General features: G+C 37.8%; 1 protein-coding gene across 7 annotated transcripts in view; it reads right to left on the minus strand.

The window, feature by feature from the left end:
- Positions 1 to 22,619, minus strand: part of ELF1 (E74 like ETS transcription factor 1) — a 156,865-nt gene that overhangs the window by 73,265 nt on the left and 60,981 nt on the right. The window contains exon 1 of one of the 7 annotated variants that reach the window (XM_066234051.1): positions 17,168 to 17,189. The exons of 5 other annotated variants lie outside the window; for them this stretch is intronic. The gene's annotated coding sequence lies outside the window, so the exon portion shown is untranslated. Of the gene's footprint in view, positions 1 to 510; positions 542 to 17,167; positions 17,190 to 22,619 lie in introns of those variants that run through there. One more of the 7 variants, XM_066234049.1, reaches the window with a different exon arrangement.

Below are 22,619 nucleotides of genomic sequence, written 5' to 3' on the forward strand. Positions count from 1 at the left end.
TTAATGTTTTTAAGCAAACATTACTAAACAACCTGACTAATGAAGACAGGCTTTTTTTTTTTTTTTTTTAATAAGTTTAGGTACATATTTTCTTTGAAGATTTCATTCCTGCAAAGATAAAATCACCTCTCATTAATGAAAATGAAGCCACCCTCCCCTCACCCACAGTTAAACTACTGTTAAAAGTACCAAATATTTTAAAATATACATCCAACCACCCAGTAGTAACTAGGTTTATAATTACAATAAAGGACAGATAAACAATTTTCTTCTTCCACTAACCCAGCACACCACATACTTAGGAAATGCTATCTGTAATTTCATAATGTATATTTTTGCTTTAAGAGGAACATTAGACTATCCTTATTAGGCCTAATACATATAAGGATTTAAAGATCTAATAAATTTAAAATTTAGTAAGTACTATTTTAAGAGCTTTTAAAAAAGTAAGGAGAAATTAAAGCCCACTCCTGTTCTTTAAAAATGTTTCTCAAAAGTGAAATGCTTTACCATGCTTAAGCGTGTCTTCAGTGGCTTCTTTTTTAATGCACTGAAATGTATCCTTATCTCTAGCACAGGCTTGCAAGCAACAGGAAGGAAACAGCACTTGACCACGTCATGGCAAATTAGAACATGCAAAGAACTGCACTTTACAATAGTAGAAAAACAGAAGCGCAACTGAAGAGTGAAAACAATTCACAGTGGAGGGAGATATGCTTAAAAGGTATCTACCTTCCAAAGATGTTTGCCTATTTAAAAAAAAAACTACCACTACAAACAAAAGTAAAAGGAATATTTTAATTTAAAATTTTCCTTAATTTTATTAAATACTGCATCATATGGTTATAGTCATAAATAAGAATAAAAAAAAAGATATAAAAAATCACATTAAATAACACCAGTTCTTTGAAACAGTATTTATAATTTAATTTTATTTTTAGATTTTATTCATTCATTTTTAGAGAGAGAGGAAAGAGAGAGAAAGAGAGATGTGGGGAGGAGGAGGAAACATCAACTCCCACATGTGCCTTGACTGAGCAACCCCAGGGTTTCAAACCAGTGACCTCAGTGGTCCAGGTTGATGCTTTATCCACTGTGTCACCACAGGTCAGGCACAATTTAACTATTTTTAAAGAGCCAAGTTCAGGAATGAAGCAGAGCTGGTGAATGAATTTCCCTGAAAACTAAAATTCAGCTAGCATGTGCTAGCCAAATCATATACTCAGTTTTCTAATTTCAGTAAAGCCAATTCCCTGTATATTGTGGAAGCTAGGGGCCATCATAGATGAGTGTGATTTCCCTAACTAAATATCAAAATAAAATAAGGGTTAATAATTCAATTCAGGTGTCACTTCTACTTACTAAATTATAACCCAGCAGCTTCCCACACTCACCCACCCTACCCCTTTTTTATTATGAGTTGACTCCCACATTGGGTATTTTTAGCACATTCAGGTAGTTTTGGAGCAATGCACCATATCTAAAGGGCAGGGCGTGTTTTGACCTACATTGATCACAGACAAACATATAAACATAGACATAAATTTGACCTGGAACAAAAGTTACTTACAATCTTTTCCTTTAAATTATAACCCAACCCAATTATTTTATACTAGGCTTGCCTCACTATAGTCCTCCACACAAACTAGAGAATTTCTTGCCCCCCTTGTCAACTTCTGTTACTCCCATTTCAGGAATACCTCCCCCATTTTCCAGCACCCATTAGCATCTTTTCCACTCTTACCCCCCCAACACTTCAATGTTCAACTGAAATACCCTTTCTTTCACAAAACTTCCTAACCTCAATGCCTTGACCTTTTGAACCTTCAAAAATACAGCACCTGCTGCTCATGCCACAAAGTTAGCATTAACTGTACACTCTCATATTTGAAAACTATGTTCCACCTAATTCAACAGAATGTGTTCGAGTGCCTATTATTTGCAAAGCAGTGTGCCAGATACCAAGATAATTAGAACAAAACCTCTCTGAACTTTCTCAGTAAGTAACCATTGTCTAAAATTTCTTCTGTACCTACCAAACCTGTGTGCCCATAATAATAATAAAAAGAATTATATTAATGACAGCATTTAAAAAGTCTATCATTAAATATTTAAACTATTTCTACAAATATTCTTTATAAACGACTATAGTACTTTTGATAATGAGGAAACCATATTCCAAATACAAAAGTTTCTATGAAAAAATTTAAATTTCAAAAACTATTCCAAAATCTATTTGTTCGTAAATACAGAGTGACACTGTACCATTGACCATTGTGAACACAACTATGTAAAGTTTCACTTTCTTTTCCTCTGCAGTCATATACCGTTTCTTACTGGCACATGGCTACTGTGCTTTAATGTTTTTTAAAAAAATCTCAGAAACAAGGATGATCAATCAATATACACCTTGCAGTACACACTAACAACAAACCGCATTATACCAAAACAGAAATGACTGCTCATTCTCACTGAACCATTTGTTAGAACAGACACACCTTTGCTCCAGTAGGTAGCTTTTGTTTATTTCTATACAGAAGCTCATTAACTGAAAATGTGTCAGTTAAGAAAAACTCTTGACCTATTGCATTGCCTTAATTAGGCCTTTCGCCCTCCGTCTTTTTTCACCCTTTTCCCTTTTTGCTCTTCCTCTTCTCTGAATAGTTATTTAACCCATGGCACCAAAGGTTGTTCTTGGAATAAATGTTCTGATTCCTGATCCAGAGGTATCACCTATATATCATATATTAATGGTATTTAAATAAAAAGACCCTGTATATTAAAATGTTTTTAGTAATAGATGAGAGTAAACATCTAGATCAATGATTCACATTTTCATGAGCAAACTGAGTCTCTGTGCCCAGGGTCTCATAGTCTGAAAACACAAAGAACTACAACTACAATCCTCATCCTCTAAATCAGGACTCTGATCATGATGACTACAATATATGACCTTGCCTCTAAACCTACCCAAATCTTTTAAGTTTATAGGTTAGAACACAGACTTCTAAGTAAACATGTATATCAAATGGGAGGAAAATAAATCCCTATCTCCAGTTCAGCTCCTGATCTCCAAGTCCACTCTATAAACCAGGGGTAGTTAACCTTTTTATACCTACCGCCCACTTTTGTATCTCTGTTGGTAGTAAAATTTTCTAACAGCCCACCAGTTCCACAGTAATGGTGATTTATAAAGTAGGGAAGTAACTTTACTTAATAAAATTTATAAAGCAGAATTACAGCAAGTTAAAGCATAAAATAATAATTACTTACCAAGTACTTTATATTGGATTTTCATTGTTTGGCAGAATAAATCTTTATAAAACAACTTACTATAGTTAAATCTATCTTTTTATTTATACTTTGGTTGCTCCGCTACCGCCCACCATGAAAGCTGGAACCCCCACTAGTGGGCGGTAGGGATCAGGTTGACTACCACTGCTCTAAACCATCTATTAGATAAATCTGACTCAGTACCCCTCAAAATAAATGTGTCTAAAATACATCCAAAACTGAACCTAACATTCTATTCTTCAACACTGTTCTTGTATGGTTAAACATGGGTACCCAGCTTGAGAAGAAAAAAATGCCTCTGCTTTCTTGTAATGTTATAAGGTCTGCATTAGCTATATATAGATTACATTTGGAGACACTCTGCTGTATTAATTTTTTTTTTTTCCTGAAGCTGGAAAAGGGGAGGCAGTCAAACAAACTCCCGCATGCACCCGACCGGGATCCATCTGGCATGCCCACCAGGGGGCGATGCTCTGCCCATCCGGGGCATCGCTCTGTCGCAACCAGAGCCACTCTAGCGCGTGGGGCAGAGGCCATTGAGCCATCCCCAGCGCTCGGCCATCTTTTGCTCCAATGGAGCCTCGGCTGTGGGAGGGGAAGAGAGAGAGAGGAAAGAGAGGGGGTGGGGTGGAGAAGCAGATGGGCGCCTCTCCTGTGTGCCCTGGCCGGGAATCAAACCCGGGACTTCAGCACGCCAGGCCGACGCTCTACCACTGAGCCAACCGGCCAGGGTATATTAAATTTTCAAACATACTTCATTTTCTTTTCTTTTTGACAGAGACAGAGAGAGAGAGAGTCAGAGAGAGGAATAGGGACAGATAGACAAGAAGGGAGAGAGATGAGAAACATCAATTCTCTCATTGCGACATCTTAGTTGTTCACTGATTGCTTTCTCATATGTGCCTTCACCAGGGTGCTACAGCAGAGCGAATGACCTTGGGCTCAAATCAGTGACCTTGGGCTTCAAGCCAGTGACCTTTTGGATCAAGCCAGCAACCATGGGGTTATGTCTATGATCCCATGCTCAAGCCAGCAACCTCACACTCAAGCTGGTGAGCCTGTGCTCAAGCCAGCGACCTCGGGGTTTTGAACCTGGGTCTTTCCACGTCCCAGTCCAATACTCTATCCACTGTGCAACTGCCTGGTGTTTTTCATTTTCAAAGTGTCATGTCTTTAAAAAGAAAAAATATAAGTAAAAGTTGTTTACGCAACACAAAGACATAATCAGTTAACTTATTTGTACTCTTTTGAGAGGTCATCCTATTGAGCATCTACTAAAAAATAAAAGTGTCCCTACCAAACTCTCATGTTTTTTAACTGGGTCAGGACCATATTCATATTCTTCAAAAGCACATGCCAGAGGAATATCTCAGCAGTAAGGTTCCTAACTTCTTATCACCTAAATAATCTTCAGATTTAAGGTAAAATAGTAAAAGCAAGCAAAACAAGAACACAGGCTCTGGAGTCAGAACACTCAGGGTTGAATCTTCTACACTGCGACCTTGGACAAGTAACTTAATGGCAGTCTCCTCTCTATGCAAAACAGGTATGAGCTGCAGTTTCCTCATTTTATAAAATGGGTGTAATAAATAACACCAAAATCTAGAGTTGTTGTGAAGGTAAGATGCAAAGTGCATGTGCAGAATGCCTGGCATATAAATTTTACTCAATAAAATATTAGCTTCGTGCAAGAAATGTGTAACAGGTGCATGCTTGGTAACTAATTATTCCTTAAGTCTTATTTCTACACTATCTGGGAGTCTCCTTCTCTCCTTTACCACAGCTTTTTGCCAGACTCCAACAAAGAACACTAGAGCCCATTATCAGCAGAAATATAATTCTATTCAAGTACCTAAAAATTTGACTACTATTTGATAAATCCAGATGCTTCAAGGCTAGGACCTCAACCTGTCTGGCAAGCTTCTCTTAACACAGTCATTATGCCTCTGTTCCAAACAGAATGAATTTACTGACTGTAAACACAAAACCCTGAGTTACACTGGCTACTACAACCAATTCAAGTGGTTAATTTATGTTCAATTTATTCTAAAAGATTTCAAGTGTTATATTCCAACAGTGTATGTACTTAATATTTATAGGATTGAGAGGATCTAGAGAACTGAAATTCTATACTAACCCCAAATGCCAAGTAGAATTGAGTATTTTTATGTGAAGTAGTAATTTAATAGATAATCCTTCTCAACTTATAGACATACCTATTATAAGAAAAGTAGGTATATTTGGAAAAAACATGACATTAAAATAAATACAACAGAAATGAAAGAAAAAATAGAATAAAAAAAGTGAGAAAAAAGGGGAAGCTATATACATGAGAAAAAAGCAATAAACCCATTTGCTGTAATGACTGGAATTCTTGTGTAACAGATCATAGTTAGGTCTTTTCATTTGTTTTCAGAAATTGTAGAAGGCTTCATATTACTGCCAGCAGAAATTAAACTAAATCAGTGGTGTCAAAATAAATTCTGTACACTTTTCCATGGGCCTGCCTATTTTAAAAGTACTGACTCACACAATTTTAGAGTTAGAAAAGATCTAAGAATTACCTAGGTCCTAGGACAATGCATTCACTGAAGAGCTAATTAATCTGGACTGGAGCACTCTGACTTGTCTAAGGTCACATAGGCAGCTAATGGCAATAAAAACAGGAGAGGTCGCAGGTCCTAGTCATGCTCCAATAGCTAGATTAATAAAAGTTGATTAGCATTTTTCTTTAGGAGAATATCTGGAAAAATAAACCCTTTACACAAATACCTATAGCAATGGTCTCTACTCTATTTCACACAACCTCTTGATGCCTGTTAAGTCATTTTCAATCATATTTTTACCTGGAATAACTGAGGCAGGAGTTTGTAGATTTTTCTACTATTGCTTTAAATCTCAACTTTTTACTATTACTGTTCTTTCCCAAGCACTATCACATCATACCATCTTGTTTTTACCTTCAGTCAGCCTAAAAAGTGTAAAGAAAACACTAGTAAGCCTTTTTATAAAGCTACCACAACTTAATAACTCATTGAAATAAAGTTTTAGTGAATTTTTCTTGCTTTTTTTTTAAAAAAATTTTTTTATTATTATTTATTCGTTTTAGAGAGGAGAGGGAGAGAGAGAGAGAGAGAGAGAGAGAGAGAGAGAGAGAAGGGGGGAGGAGCTGGAAGCATCAACTCCCATATGTGCCTTGACCAGGCAAGCCCAGGGTTTCGAACCAGCGACATCAGCATTTCCAGGTCGACGCTTTATCCACTGCGCCACCACAGGTCAGGTTTTCTTGCTTGTTTTTAAAATACAGTATTATTATCACATTTAAAAATCTATGGATATGGACAATGATAACCACACCAAAATGTAGTTACAGTTAAGTAATCAGATCTGAACTTCCTCAAACACAGGCAGTTAGTCTCTCAGTTCCTAATAATTAGGAAACAAACAAACAAAGACACCAGTTGAAAAACAAATCTGACTGTATAGTCCTCTAAATCATGTATTCTATATACAAAATAGAAAGGGGAAAAACACAAGTAAGCAATACAAAGGAGACAAATCATAACTTAATTCAAAAAGAAAACGTTTCTATATTCCAACTTTTAAATTAAAATTATTCTAAATATTTAAGGAATCTAAGAAAAATATATTAAAGGTTTAAAATACGGTCTTGGAATTTCTACAAGTACCATATATATTACCACCAGTATCCTTTAAGTAGCTATCCTGCTTTAGGCATCTTTCACTGCAAGGGGTGGGAGGTAGGTAAGAGGAAGTATCTAGAACTTTTTCAAAAGTAGTTTTATTTTTTAAAAAAGTTTTATTTTTGTGTGAATGAAGCACAAATTGATGGTTTTTAAATAGGAAGTCAGAGTCATGTCAGGCTTCTGGTGACATATGCAAAACTGAAGCAGGCCTTGGGAACCTGAATAAATTCACCTTAACTTCAACCATGTTAAAAAAAACACACACAAAAAAACCCACAAAGTCAATATGATCAAGCTCAACAGGCTGATTTCCCTCTATGTTTTCACCTTTATGCTGACACTCAGATGAACAGTTCCAGGGCTCAGAGGGCAGGCTGCAATTACTCACTACCCAGACCTGAAATTCCAGTTCTTTCACATTGTTCTCCACTTTCCACCATTGGCCACTTGGGCCTACCTGGTATCAGATTACACTCTGGCAGCATTTATAGCACCTTGCAAAACAGCCAAACAGATCACATACCTAGACCTGTCTGAACCTGTGGTCTCAAAATTAACCCCTTTTTTTGAACTTGTTCTGAAAACAGGAGAATTTAAAAGCAGAGAACTATTCAACAGTAATCAGATACTGCTTTAACTTTGGTCATGTAAAAAGGTTAACTTCTTTCTTTCTCAAAAGATTGAAAGTTATAATTATCAAAATGTTATTTAATTGGTGCTTTCTATTTTGCAAATAAACTGACTGAACAATCTTTCTTCTCTCTAGTACCCTAAATATGAACTGTGGAAAAAAAACACCACCACCTAGCCTGACCAGGCGGTGGCGCAGTGGATAGAGCGTTGGACTGGGATGCGGAGGACCCAGGTTCGACACCTTGAGGTCAACAGCTTGAGTGTGGGCTCATCTGGTGTGAGCAAAGCTCACCAGCTTGGACCCAAGGTCACTGGCTTGAGCAAGGGGTTACTCGGTCTGCTGAAGGCTCACGGTCAAGGCACATATGAGAAAGCAATCAATGAACTAAGGTGTCGCAACGAAAAACTGGTGATTGATGCTTCTCATCTCTCTCCGTTCCTGTCTGATCCTGTCTATTCCTTTCTTTCTGACTCTGTTAAAAAAAGAAAAAAAGAGAGATTTTCTAAGACTAACAAAAAGATAAGATTAGACAGCAAAAAACCAAAAACAACAACAACAAAACACACCTAGCCAGGAAACAAAGACATGCTAAAATTGCTTACCAATAAGACCTGCTTGAGTAGCTAAAATTTTCTCTCTATAACAATCAACTTGCAAGGAAATTGTTTCATTTCTCTGGTCATTCATTCTCACTTTTAATACTTTCACCTTCTTAGAAGATAGCTCTAGAGCAATGGTTCCCCAATCTAAGAACATAGCAGATTCTCAACAAAACTGTTTCACTCTGGCTCAAATTGAAGCAGAAAAGCTAGGGATGTGTTGTTCAAGTCCCCCAAGAAATTTTGCTACATGACACACCTCCCCCCAACTCCGACTCCTACATTACACAATACTCTTTTAGAAGAAACTGTATTCTGTCATAAGAAGTTCCACTCTTATAAAGAGACACACCATAAGCTGAAAGCAAAATGTAAAGATCATGTAAACAGTTTAATGGCCATGGATTGCATTACTAGGTGATAGCTGCTTCTTGTATTCAACTGATAGGTCCTTACACCTATACTCTAAAACCCCTCCAGTGGTTCTTCACCCTGCAGGAAGAGTAATTTGTCAAAAATGAAAATATTATCTACTTACGCCTCTACTTAAAACTAATCAGTGGCTTCCACTACCTATGGGAAAAACTTCAAATCCATGAACAGGGCTTAACTGGCTCTTCATGATGTTGCAAAGGTATGAGAAAAACAGGGCCAGTCAGATTTGCAAAATAGATTATCTATACAATATAAAAGTGGTCAAGAATCTTCCAGGGATTAAACTTAAAAGTGTCACAATTTTAATACTCTTTATTTCAAAAACAGGTATTTCAGCATTTCTGTATTTTATAGTCTCTCATGGCCTCTTACCCACCCTAGTATTAAAGAAGCCAAAGTCAGCCCTGCCTGATTTCCCCCTAGAACCCTATGTATACTGACCATTCCTAGATTTCTGTCTGTGCTCATTGTCACCTTCAATCCATGTGTTCTTGGATGATCTTTTATTATGGTGATCACAAGGTCCTCTTCCAAACTGCAGTGGTACTAGACTCAAGGATATAAACTTCAGAGAAGCAAAACATTTTCACCTTTTCCCAAGTTAACAACAAATATGATGGACTTTGAGATTCCTTGTGCATAAAACTTCCGTCTCCTCATGTGTGAGAATGGCCTACTGTTTTCATAGGGCACTCCTTTTCTTTAAAAAATAAAAAACTATTTTAAATAAGTTTTCAAATAATTTCTGGTGTTCCATGTGAAGATCCTTAAAATGGGATTCTTCTTCCAATCGTCTTCACTACTGCCTGGCACTCACCTAAGATTCTAAACTCAATGACACTGAAAAACTAGAAGCAGCTAAACCACAAGATGAAACGTGAAAAGGAAGAGAAAGCATGGGCTTAGCAGAGTAACATATACACTTAAAGTACAGCAATGTAATATTTATAAATTATACATGTAAAGTATATTTTCCTACTGTGCAAATCTTAGAAATAAACTTTAAATAGTTTTATAAGTAATGTGAAAATGTACAATACAGAATAATTACAATTTTAGGCCTCTCGCTTTTTATAATGCTATATATATGGCATATATATATATATATATAGTGTGTGTGTGTGTGTGTGTGTATATATATATATATATTTTTTTTTTTTTTTTTGGACAGAGACAGAGAGAGAGTCAGAGAGAGGGGCAGACAGGGACAGACAGGAAGGGAAAGAGATGAGAAGCATCAATTCTTTGTGTGGCTCTTTAGTTGCTCATTGATTGCTTTCTCATATGTACCTTGACCGGGGGGCTACAGCAGAGCGAATGATCCCTTGCTCAAGCCAGTGACGTTAGGCTTAAGCCAGCAACCATGGGGTCATGTCTATGATTCCACACTCAAGCCAGTGACCCTGCGCTCACGCTGGTGAGCCCATGCTCAAGCCTGCAACCTCAGGGTTTTGAACCTGGGTCCTCCACATCCCAGTCAAAGGCTCTATCCACTGCGCCACCACCTGGTTAGGCCATAATAATTTTTCAATTTTTAAATCATTTGAATCTATTTCAGTTACTGTTAACTAAAAAGTGTGTCAATTACCCCTTGCATTATGTTTTCTCTGATAGAAAAGTTTTATTATATGTACTTATTTGATGTCAACCCAGAGCTAATCAAAAGATCCCATGTTATCCATTTTCAAAAGAAACTATGCTTCTACTGATTGACTTGGTGGTAATGAGTTGATGATTATTTACTGAACTTCCCCTAAGAGCTCAGTACTATGGTAAAAAAAAAGGGGGGGGGAGATAATGCATGAACTTGTTCCCGTGAAGTTTATAATGTAGTTCAGAAAATAAGACCAAGAAAGACAATTGAACACCAAAGGTAGTGTTTATTTATTTATTTATTTATTTATTTTTGTATTTTTCTTGAAGCTGGAAATGGGGAGGCAGTCAGACAGACTCCCGCATGCGCCCGACCGGGACTCACCCAGCACGCCCACCAGGGGGCGATGCTCTGCCCATCCGGGGCTCGCTCTGTCGCGACCAGAGCCACTCTAACGCCTGGGGCAGAGGCCAAGGAGCCATCCCCAGCGCCCGGGGCCATCTTTTGCTCGAATGGAGCCTCGGCTGCGGGAGAGGAAGAAAGAGACAGAGAGAAAGGAGAGGGGGCGGGGTGGAGAAGCAGATGGGCGCCTCTCCTGTGTGCCCTGGCCAGGAATCGAACCCAGGATTTCCGCACGCCAGGCCAACGCTCTACCACTGAGCCAACCAGAAAGATAGTATTTAATTAAATACTAATAAAGCTGGTGAGTCCTGAGGGACATTTCAGAAGAGGGACATTCAAAGGGATCAAGGAAATACTTCCCAGACAACAAGGGACTTAAACTCATTAAAGGAAAGTAGGATATAAAGAGACTGTAGGGAGAGGGAAGGGAGAAAGGAGGGAGAGGGGAAGGAGAGGGAGAGAGTGTGAACAAAGAATCAAAACTAACCAAAGTAAGTTTGGAGATAGTAGCTTGACAAGAGCTAAGAACTGATAATGGAAAATAGTAGAAAATGTGCTTAAATAAGTAAAGCAAAACTAAATTATGGAGAGCCTTCAAAGCCAGGAAGTGGAATTTAGGCTTGATTTGGGAAGATGTGGAACCTAGAGGCTTTCAAATCAAAATGCAACAACCAAGTGTGGTCCCTATTGTTACAAAGCCCAATGCAACTCACAAAACATGGGAAATGATAACCAACATCCAAAAACCATGAGAGCAGCTTAAACAAACATTCCACAGCATGATTGCTACAGTGATAGCTTCCAGCCACCAATGTGTATACTACCCTCCTTAAATTCTTCATTAATTACTTATAACAGAGATTCTCAACAATGGTTTCAAGATGCCCAGGTTGTGGGAAGATTATTTAAAACAAACAAAAATCACTTAACTAATTCAATTTACTTCAAGTTTTTGTTCTTCACTTAAGGATTGGAAGAGGAAGGACAGAAAAATAAGATTTTCAAAAAGATATGACTCATTACCATATAACCTCTTACAAATTATCCAATTGAACATCGAAACTGCCCTACAACCAACCATTTGAATACCAGTGAAGCTTTGAAATACATTAACTACTTAAATCTATAGATAACTGTATCTTGTCATTTAAGTATTTTGAATAGATAATGCTGATACAGTTAATTAATGAAGAAAGGTGTGATATACACAATAGAACAAGTTTCTTAGTCACTTAATAGTGACTGCTATCACCAACAATCAAGGAATCTTTACTTTCTTCCACTATGATGCTTAAAATTGACAGATGAAAACATCTAGTTGACCAATCAAGGCTGCATTAAACTTGGCTTTTTATTAGAAGTATGTTCTCCTTGATGGCTTTGCATTACTCTTGGAAAATGCAAGAATTCAAAGTTGCCTAGTAGATGTAACAGATTTTTTAAAAACTTACCAGATTTTTATTTATTTTTATTTATTTATTTTTAAATTTTTCTGAAGCTGGAAACGGGGAGAGACAGACAGACTCCCGCATGCGCCCGACCAGGATCCACCTGGCATGCCCACCAGGGGGCGACGCTCTGCCCACCAGGGGGCGATGCTCTGCCCCTCCGGGGCGTTGCTCTGTTGCGACCAGAGCCACTGCAGCACCTGGAGCAGAGGCCAAGGAGCCATCCCCAGCGCCCGGGGCCATCCTTGCTCCAATGGAGCCTCACTGTGGGAGGGGAAGAGAAAGACAGAGAGGAAGGGGAGGTGGAAGGGTGGAGAAGCAGATGGGCGCTTCTCCTGTGTGCCCTGGCCGGGAATTGAACCCGGGACTTCTGCACGCCAGGCCGATGCTCTACCACTGAGCCAACCGGCCAGGGCCAAAAACTTATCAGATTTTTAAAAACCATCAGATTTTAAAAAGTACTTCAGCATAAAAATATACCCAGGAATTGTACAAGAGCACAATAAGGTTCATTTGTGTTATAATACCTAATGTTTAATAAGTGCTTTACCATTTAAAAAGCAAAATATATATACTACTTTGTTGGGCAGATAAAATATATTATGCTCACATTGTTAAAGATGGCGCTGTCCACATGGAAGCTCGTCGCCCAGGTGATATTAATGTATGTTGGGGGCGGGCTGTGGGCAGGCAGGATCCTTGTAGCTTGGGGCTTGGTTTTAGGACTAAGCCTTTCCCACCCTTTTTGATGTGGGCTGGTACAATCCCATCATGCCTCAGATAAGTGACTTTGTATCAGAGACATCCCTATTTTGTATATAGGGATTAAAGGTTTTGATTTCTGCACTATAAAGTGGGTTCCTGACATTAATATTAGAGGAGAGAGCAGAGAGAAGAGCAGAGAGAGGCCACGTGGAGTAGGCCAGGAGAAGCAGCCAAGATGATGGAGGGCTGAGGAAGAAGCCAGTTTGTGCAGAGTTTGTGCAGAGAGAAGGAGATGGGAAACAGAGGTGAATAAGGCTGGTGAGCTGGAAACCTTTGATTCTAGGAAACAGATAAGTCAGTAGCTTTGTAAGCACTGAATGAGTGGGTTTTGGAGCCCAGTGTGTGTTTTTACTTACCCGCTGGGTGCAAGCTAGGATTAAAGCTAATGGCCCACCAGTTCTTGGCTCCATTGTTTCAATACCGTCTGTCCGAATCTAATGCGAACCTGCATGGGCCAGGCTGCTGTGATGGTGGCCGTGGCTACTGGTTTCACATACTTCAACAGCCACTGACATTTTAGCAGCTACAAAAACCCATGACATTCTTAAGGAGCTTAAGTAAGAGATGATAGCAAGTTAGAAAATAAATATGTATAAGAAAGTAATAGTTACCATTTACATGTACCAGGCCTTATACTAAGAACTTTACTATATCTCTTTACTATATCTGTCATTTAATCTTCAGATCAGTAATATCCACCTCATTATATGATATATATATATATATATATATATATATGGATCAAGAGAAACAACAAAATAGGAGCAGTGACTGTCACTATCATACTCCCTTAACTTACACAGATGGTCCATGATAAATATCTGATATGTCAAAGGAATACTCATGGTGTTCAAAGAGAGTCTGGGCATGTGTCTGACTTCAGTTCACGCTCATTCTTATAGTCATCTATTTAACAAATATCCACTTAGTACCTACAATATACCAAACTCTATTATAAGGGTTAGGCATACAGCAGTAAACAAAACAGACCAAAATTTCTGCCTTCATGGGGCTTCTAATCTAGTAGTCCTAATCAGAACATTGTTCCCCTTCAAAATATTCTGCATTAAAAATGTAGTAATACAGGCTGTTATCTCACAACCTATAAATAGAAACTTCTGCCACTCTCCAGCCATGTCTATCTCCCATGACTTCTCAATTGGACACAGAAATGTGACCTCTCCTACTGTATTGGAGAGTAAGAGTCCCGGGGAAAATGTTTCACCTTTCAGATATGTAAGTACCTAAGGAGAGAGGAAGGGAAAATCTGGGGAGAAAATAGATAAAGCTAAATCAAAAGGCAGATTTCTTCCAGGCAAAGATGATTAACCTAGAGGTAACCTCAGGGCCCCTAGTTCACTTTAAATTTTTAATGTGAAATTTGAATTGAAATTTAACAACAATAAAGTATATTGGGAATTTTTAAAATCCCCTTTACAAATACAAACGCTTCAAGGAGGAAGAGATAATTCTTCCTGTGTTTGTGTTTTCCTATATACTAGATGGCCTTCAGAAATCGCATCAGTACTGCCTATATTCTTTTATTTATTTAGCAAGCACACACTAGGACCTGTCTGCCAGATAGGAAAGAGACAGGTGTCTAAGACACAGTCTTTCCCTATGTGCAATCACAATTTATCAGCTAAGACAAATGCTGATCACAATAATATACACAATACAGCAAAGTGGATACAAGACTTATTCTCCCAATGCTATTCAGTAATTATTTACTATGTCCCATCTCTTAAGATTATTAAGTTACTTGAGAGCAAAAGGCAAATTTTTTCTATATGTTCATTTTATAGAAGGAGGGGGTGAAGCAAGAAGCATCAACTCAGCTGCTTTACTATAGTTGTTCATTGCTTGCTTGCTGTATGTGCCTTGAGCTGGCAACCCCAGCGTTCCAGGTCAGTGCTCCACCCACTGTGTCACCACAGGCTAGGCTAAATGTTCATCATTAACTAACATAATTTAAAAGAATATTGTCCTGGCGGATAACTCAGTTGGTAAGAACATCCTCTAGGAGAGCAGAGGTTACTGGTTCAGTCCCTGGTCAGGGCACACACAAGAACAGACGTTCCTGTCTCTCTCTCTCTCCCACTTCCTCTCTCTCTAAAATCAATAAAAAAATTTAAAAATATTAAGAGTACATTGTGTTTAAAGTCAAATTAGGCCACATGATCAAAGGACATTTACTTTTGTTAATAAAAAATATTTACTTACTGAAATTCTTGATTAAAATGTTAAGAGTAGTGTTTCATCATTTTATGGAATTGTACATGATGAACTCACTTGCCAAAACCAAATGGTGGCAGACTAGGCTTCACTATCTCAAAGTGACACATACACATGTACTTTCTGATTCAAACACAGAAATACAACCACTACCACCAACAAAGAGCTCAAAAACAAGAAGCCATACATGTGAAAGGGCACTCAAAAACCCTTGGAATTATTTTCCACATGTCTAGCCTAAGTCAGGTTTAACAAACAAAAGAACTATTTACTTGGTTCTTTTGAAACTCCTTAAAACTGAAATTCACATAGCTTTATAAAAGCAGGCTTAAATCCTTAGATTTTACTTTTTTATTTGTCATTTAAATTTGCTGTTTTAGAAATAAGATTGTAATCTATATCAATTTTCAACTGGAAAAACTATTAATGCATAAACGTTTAAAACATATACCTAAATAGGCAGGTATAAATTTAAGTCCCACCTGCAAAATAACCTTGCTCAATGTAAATAAATAAGTAAATCAAGTGATGAGGGAATAGAGAGAAAGAAAAAAATGCCGCTGGAGATAAGGCTGCAATTTACAAGCCAAAAAATTACCGAACATAAGACTTAGAGACAAGAACAGAGAGTAATATAGAGAGAAACAAAAAGTGTTAAAAGGGATCATTCCCTCCATTCAGTGAAGAAATTAGAATTACAGTAAAGATCTAGATATTTCTTCAGATTAATCTAAAGAAAAAATTAAAGACTTTTGATGCTCAGCAATCTAAGAAACCCAAGTATTCTCAGCTACATTTTTTTAAATAAAGTATTTATTTTATTTATTCATTTTCTTTTTAACAGAGGAGAGAGAGAGGGAGAGAGAGAGAGAGCAAGGAGAGAGAGAAGGGGGGAGGAGCTGGAAGCATCAACTCCCATATGTGCCTTGACCAGGCAAGCCCAGGATTTCGAACTGGCGACCTCAGCATTTCCAGGTCGACGCTTTATCCACTGCGCCACCACAGGTCAGGCCTCAGCTACATTTTTTTTTAGTGAACCAATATATAATCACCACTTTTAGCTAGGATAGAAACACTCATAATTTCACTAAGATACTTGATTTCTATAAACAGCAAAACAAACAGGGTGAAAGCAGAAGCAGGAGAGAAATCATAATGAAATTATTTCTAATTAAACCATAAAGGAATACTGTAGAAAAGAGCCACTTTACAAGTTCTGTTTTATAAGTAGTCCAATAGTTTTAGAATAGTTTTTGACTTTAGAATGAAGAAAAGAAATCTGGGCATGTATTTATTCATCCAACAAGTATTTATAAAATCTATTACATTCTAGGTACTGGGTATACAAAAATAAAGTAGTTCACTGCCTAAAGAAAGAGATAAAATGTAAACAGATAACTACAGAACAATGTAAATAAATAAGTAAATCAAGTGATGAGGGAATAGAGAGAAAGAAAGAAATGCCTCTGAGAACCTGAGGAAACCTCAAAAAAATGAAAAAGTGACAGATAGGTCATTTCTGTAGGGATAAGCAACCTGTATTCAAAGTAGAGAGAATGTGAGGGAAAATGGTGGGGCAGGGCATTCCAGGTAGAAGGAGCAACGGTAAACTTAAAAGCTTAAAACACTGAATAATAGGTGAAACAGCAATTTAATGAAAATAAACTTTTTTTTAAAGGATACAAGATCTAACATCAGAAGATCGGCATTCAAATATTAGTTCTGCCACTTACTAATTATATTTTCTGGGTAAGTCAACCTCTAGGACTTCCTTTCGTCACCTTCAAGTTGTACCATAAAATGCTTTAAAAGTATTAAAGAATCTTGATATACCCAAATATAAAAATAAATGCTTAGAATACTAAAATTTTGAGATCAAAATATTAGATTATCATTTCATACTGAATGTATACCATATATACAAACAGCCAATCTTTTCTACACACAACACATCTAATTGTAATCTAGACATTCCATAGAATATAAAACAGGTCTACAACATACTCAGAATCAACAAGTGACAAAAGTTTAATGAAACAAGCTTTATACTAAACTGGTCTCCCTAATGGTAAATTAAAGCAGCAATTGTACATCTGTGTCTCTTCCTCTCATCGTGGTTTAACTGACAGGAAGCAGAGAACAAGATATGGCATACAAACTTCAAGTATTTCCTGCCTTCTCTGCTACATTTTTATGTCTGGTTTTATAAATAGTCCAATAGTTTATGTGAAAATGTAACAAAATATAGTGTCAGAAACATAATATACCAATGGTAAAGAGTATTTATGAAAACAGCAAATAAAAAGGTACTTGAAGTTGGGATCCAAGTCCATTATGCACACAAAGACTCATTATTATAGTTTAATGAAGTAGTGTTGTTAGTAGTAAATGCCTCAGAAATTAAGACCTGAAAACCATAATGACTGAATAAAAAAAAAAATCAAATGCCTGAACAATAGAATAATCCCTCAAACTATTTTACCCAACTGGTTAGATAAGTAACACTTGACAATTGAGATACATGACCCCCTTCTAATCCCTGCTCTTACCTCCCCAAAAAAGATAAGTACCATCAAAAAAAAGCAAAAAAGCCTTCAAGCAATTGACTCAAAACAGAGCAAGACAGATAGCCTGCCTCTGATCTTTGGTCATTTTTTACCATGGCCTGTCAGCACTCTTCTGATTATAATCTGTGTCCCCAACCAAACTGTATCTCTACCCCGTTGCCCACTTCCCAAATATCTCAAACTTGGTTTTACATATTTACTCATTTAAGTTCAACTTTCAACTATACACAGACCAAATAAAACTCTATTTTCAAAAGGCAAATAAGTCACGGGATGTAATATACAGCATGGTGACTATAGTCAATAATATTGTAATGAATATTTAAGTCACTGAGAGAGTAAATCTTAAAACTTCTCACCAAAAGAAAAAATGTTTTGAAGCTTTGTATGGTGACAGATGGTAACAAGACTTACTGTGATGATCATTTCCAGTGTATACAAATATCAAATCATTAGGTTTTACATCTGAAACTAATAATGTTATATATGTCAACTACACTTCAATAAAAATAAATTTTAAAACTTTTTAATTAAAAAAATTTTAAAGATAAATTCTTACTGTGTTAGTCATTTTAAGCAAACTTCCAATTAAGTACAACTAATACAGAAGTGCTCATTTTCACCATGGCTAGCTGCCTTATAATTTTTAAGAATCACCTCAATTCATTGCTCATATGCCTCATATTCTATAAAAACTTTGAAACAATGCAGCAGCATTCTTCATTCATACTGGTCAATTCTTACCTAACCTATAAGCTACCACACTACAATTTCACCAGGCTATAGTGATATTCCTCTCTTAGTCAATATCCAAAACAAATCAACATTTTACTGCATATAAGCCTATCTGGAGCTTCCTGTGACCTCTCTTTTTTAAAAAGAACTTAATATACACCTAATAATTGGCTTTAAGCATGGCACCATGCTCCTAAAGTAACATTTCCCAAATGAATAGCTTGGAAAACAACTTCATTTTTCCTCAGTAATTTTCTATAAATGAATCTATTTCATTCTTTTCAAGAGTAGAAGAGTTACTATTACTAGTGCCTTCATAGCCATATGAAGTATATATACTTCTTTCTGCTCATACTTGTAAATGTATTAAAATGTATTACCTCAATTGTTCCAAATCTCCAGGAATAAGTGTTCCTGAACCCTGAGGAAAGTACCCATTTTCCAGACAGAGTAAGTCCCTTCCCACTGCCTCTGGCTCTGATGGTAAAGGGTGAGAAATAAATCAAAATGCTACAGAGAACCTGTTTTCAACACCTTTCAACAAACAAATATGTTAGCAATGGTGTGCAATTATTTTATTCTACCAGTGGCAGATAAGTACTAAATCTTCCTTTCAGTTTATTCCCAAGACTAACAGGTTATAAATTATCCTCTAACAATACTCACATTTGTCTCTGATCCATAGATCTACAGATCAAATATAACGTCCAGTTTAGAAAGTTCACATAAAACATTTTGAGGCCTGACTAGGCGGTGGCGCAATGGAAGGAGCGCCGGACTGGGATGTGGAGGACCCAGGTTCGACATCTCGAGGTCGCCAGCTTGAGCGCGGGCTCATCTGGTTTGAGCAAAGCTCACCAGCTTGGACCCAAGATTGCTGGGTTGACCAAGGGGTTACTTGGTCTGCTGTAGCCCCATGGTCAAGGCACATATGAGAAAGCAATCAATGAACCATCAAGGTGTCGCAACGAAAAACTGATGATTGATGCTTCTCATCTCTCTCTGTTCCTGTCTGTCTGTTCCTATCTATTCCTCTCTCTGACTCTCTATCTCTGTAAAAAAAAAAAAAAAAAAAAAAGGCAACATTTTGAATATATTTGTTCCTAAATACAAATTGTTTGTAACTGTCACTCAAACTAAAACACATAACATTAATTTCAATGAATTATTCTAATTTAAATAAAAAACCTTCACATTATTTTTTCTTTATGCTTTAATATATAAGTATATATTATAGTGTGGTATATTTTAAATTTTATATACATTTTATATAAATAGTATACTGTATATATTCTTCCAGCATACTTGAACAAGTTTATTTAAGACATAAAATACTAAATAAACACAAAAGTTATTTAGAAAGGAATATTCTCTAGAATTTAGTGCTTAGAAAAATACTATTAATAAAGACAAGTCACAGTTATTAGACTTTTATTATAAAAATAGAATTATCTAAGATGCACAAAGCTGACTTCCAGGCAAGATGGCAAAGTACATAAACACCGTGCTTACCTTTTCCCAGGATGACAACAAAATTATAATTAAACTATAGAACAACCATCATTGAAAAGCACCTGAAGTCTACCGAAACAGAAGTCCTACAACTAAGAATATACAGAAGAAGCTATATGGAGACTGGTAGGAGGGGCGAAGACACAGAACCTGGTTTATCCCACACCCACATGTAGGGGTTAAAAATTGGAAAAATTATCTCAGCTGTAGCAGTCCCCACTGAGGAGCCAGGGATCACAGCTCCACAACACCAGGATCCCCAGCCCAGAGTTACAGTGCATTAAAGAGAAGTCCCCATAACTTCTGGCTGTGCAAACTAGCTGGGATTGTGGCTAAGACAGAAGGCTGCTAGAGTCCCAGGAGTTCCTCTTCAAGGGCCCTTAACAGATTTACTTGCTGATGGACGCTCTTGGTCTGAGCTCCAGCACTGACTGGGGCAGCAGCTTGAAAAGCATCAGATACATGGGGAGGAACTGAATTATATGGCATCAGAGAGAGGACTGGAGGGACAGCTTTCTTCCAAACAGAAGTGCTGGCAGATGCTACTGTTCCTTTGTTGAGCCCTTCCACCACCCAGCTGGCAGGCACAGGCAGGTGCTTAAATCTGAGTCTCTATCAGCCTGGCTTACGCTGCTTGCCTCACCCTGGTGATTCCCTGAGACTCTACTCTACCCAATTTACAGCCCACCCAAGCCACTTCCAGCAGCTTTTCCAAACAAATGGGCTATCTTGGCTCCTGCTATGGACCTTTCTAAAATCTCCCAAAGTTTCACAATCCAAAACAAGTGACACCTAGCTTCAGTGTGCCCCATACCTCTTGCTAAACAGCACCAAGCCCAGCATTAGTGGCAGCCAGCCTTGGTTTGAAGCTTAGCCTTTCCCAGGCATCTCCAAGAACAGCGTAAGCAACAATCCCTTGCAAATCAGTTGTAGAGCACACAAGATGACCGTACGTTGAGCAATGGCAGCAGCTAACCTTGACCTGCACCAGAGTTCCTCCTAAAAGGCCCCAGAACCAACACACCCAGTGACCAGCATCAGACCACACCATAGCACCACCCAACCTCCTCCACAACAACACAATCCAAAGGGTAGACTTGGCAAGCACTAGAGCCCCACTAAAGCAAATCCTAGACCACAGAATCACCCTTCCACAATAGCTCCTCCACTGTAGTCTCAGCCATTCTCACTGATGTGCCATCTGCAATCAAAGCTCAGATACAACCAGAGGGCACATACAACTCGCAGAAGGGACACACCTGGAGCATGCAGATCAGGTGACCAGGGAAACTGCGCCACTGGGCCTCATAGGACATCCACTCTATAAGGTCACTCTACCAAGACTGGGAGATACAGCAGCTCTACATAATACATAAAAACAAACAAAGAGGAATCCAAAAATGAGGAGAGAAAGAAACATGTCCAAAATGAAACTGAACAAAACACCAGAAAAATAACTAAGAAAATCTCTGGCTAAGTTTGTTTTAGAAACTCACTTCTTTAATTCACTCTAAACTCCCAGATGTGGAGTTTAAAAAACCGGTAAAAAGATACTATGAATTTAGGGGAAGAATTGATATACAGAGATTACTTTAACAAAGAAGTAGAAAACATAAAAATGGAGACAGAAAACATAAAAAAGAACCAATCAGAAATGAAGAATACTATAACTGAAATTAAGAATTCATTAGAACCTGGCCAGGCAGTGGCACAGTGGATAGAGCACTGGACTGGGACACAGAGGACCCAGGTTCAAAACCCCGAGGTCACTGGCTTGAGCAAAGGGTCACTGCTCTGCTGGAGTCCTGCCCTGGTCAAGGCACCTATGAGAAAGCAATCAATGAACAACTAAAGAGCCACAACAAAGAACTGATGCTTCTCATCTTTCTCCTTTCTTCTCTATCTGTCCCTATCTGTCCTTCTCTGTCTCTTTCTTTCTCTCTCTCTCTCTCTCTCTCTTTCACACACACACACACACACACACACACACACACACACACACACACACACAACTTCATTAGAGAGAATCAACAGTAGGTTAAATGAAGCAGAGGACCAAATCAGCAATTTGGAAGACAGGTAATGTAACACCCAATCAGAACAGCCAAAAGAAAGAGAAATTTTAAAAAAGAAGATAGTTTAAGGAGCCTCCAGAACAACATGAAGTGTACCAACATTTGCATAGGGCAGTGGTTTTCCGATGGCTTTAGGCTACCCCTGTGTTTTGGTCGTTCGACCCCCTCCGGGGTCGCGACCCACAGATTGAGAACCACTGGCATAGGGGTACCAGAAGGCATAGAAAGCAAAAAATTGAAAGTGTATTTGAAGAAATATTGACTGAAAACTTTCCTAACTTGGTGAAGGAAATACACATACAGGTCCAAAAGCAGAGTTTGAAACAAGATGAATTCAAAGAGGCCCACACCAAGACACATCATAATTAAAATGCTAAAGGTTAAAGACAATGAGAGAGTCTTAACAGCATGGAGAGAAAAGCAGTTATTTACTTACAAAAGAGCTCCCATAAGACTGTCAGCTAATTACTAAATAGAAACTTTTAGGCTAGAGGGATTAGCAAGAAATACTCAAGAGTGACGAAAAGCAAGGACTTACAACCAAGAGTACTCTAACTAGCAAGGTTATCATTTAGAATAGAGGACAGATAAGGAGTTTCCCAGGCAAGAAAAAGCTA

This window comes from Saccopteryx bilineata, chromosome 6, assembly GCF_036850765.1.
Source record: "Saccopteryx bilineata isolate mSacBil1 chromosome 6, mSacBil1_pri_phased_curated, whole genome shotgun sequence".
In the NCBI taxonomy this organism is placed as follows: Eukaryota; Metazoa; Chordata; class Mammalia; order Chiroptera; family Emballonuridae; genus Saccopteryx; species Saccopteryx bilineata.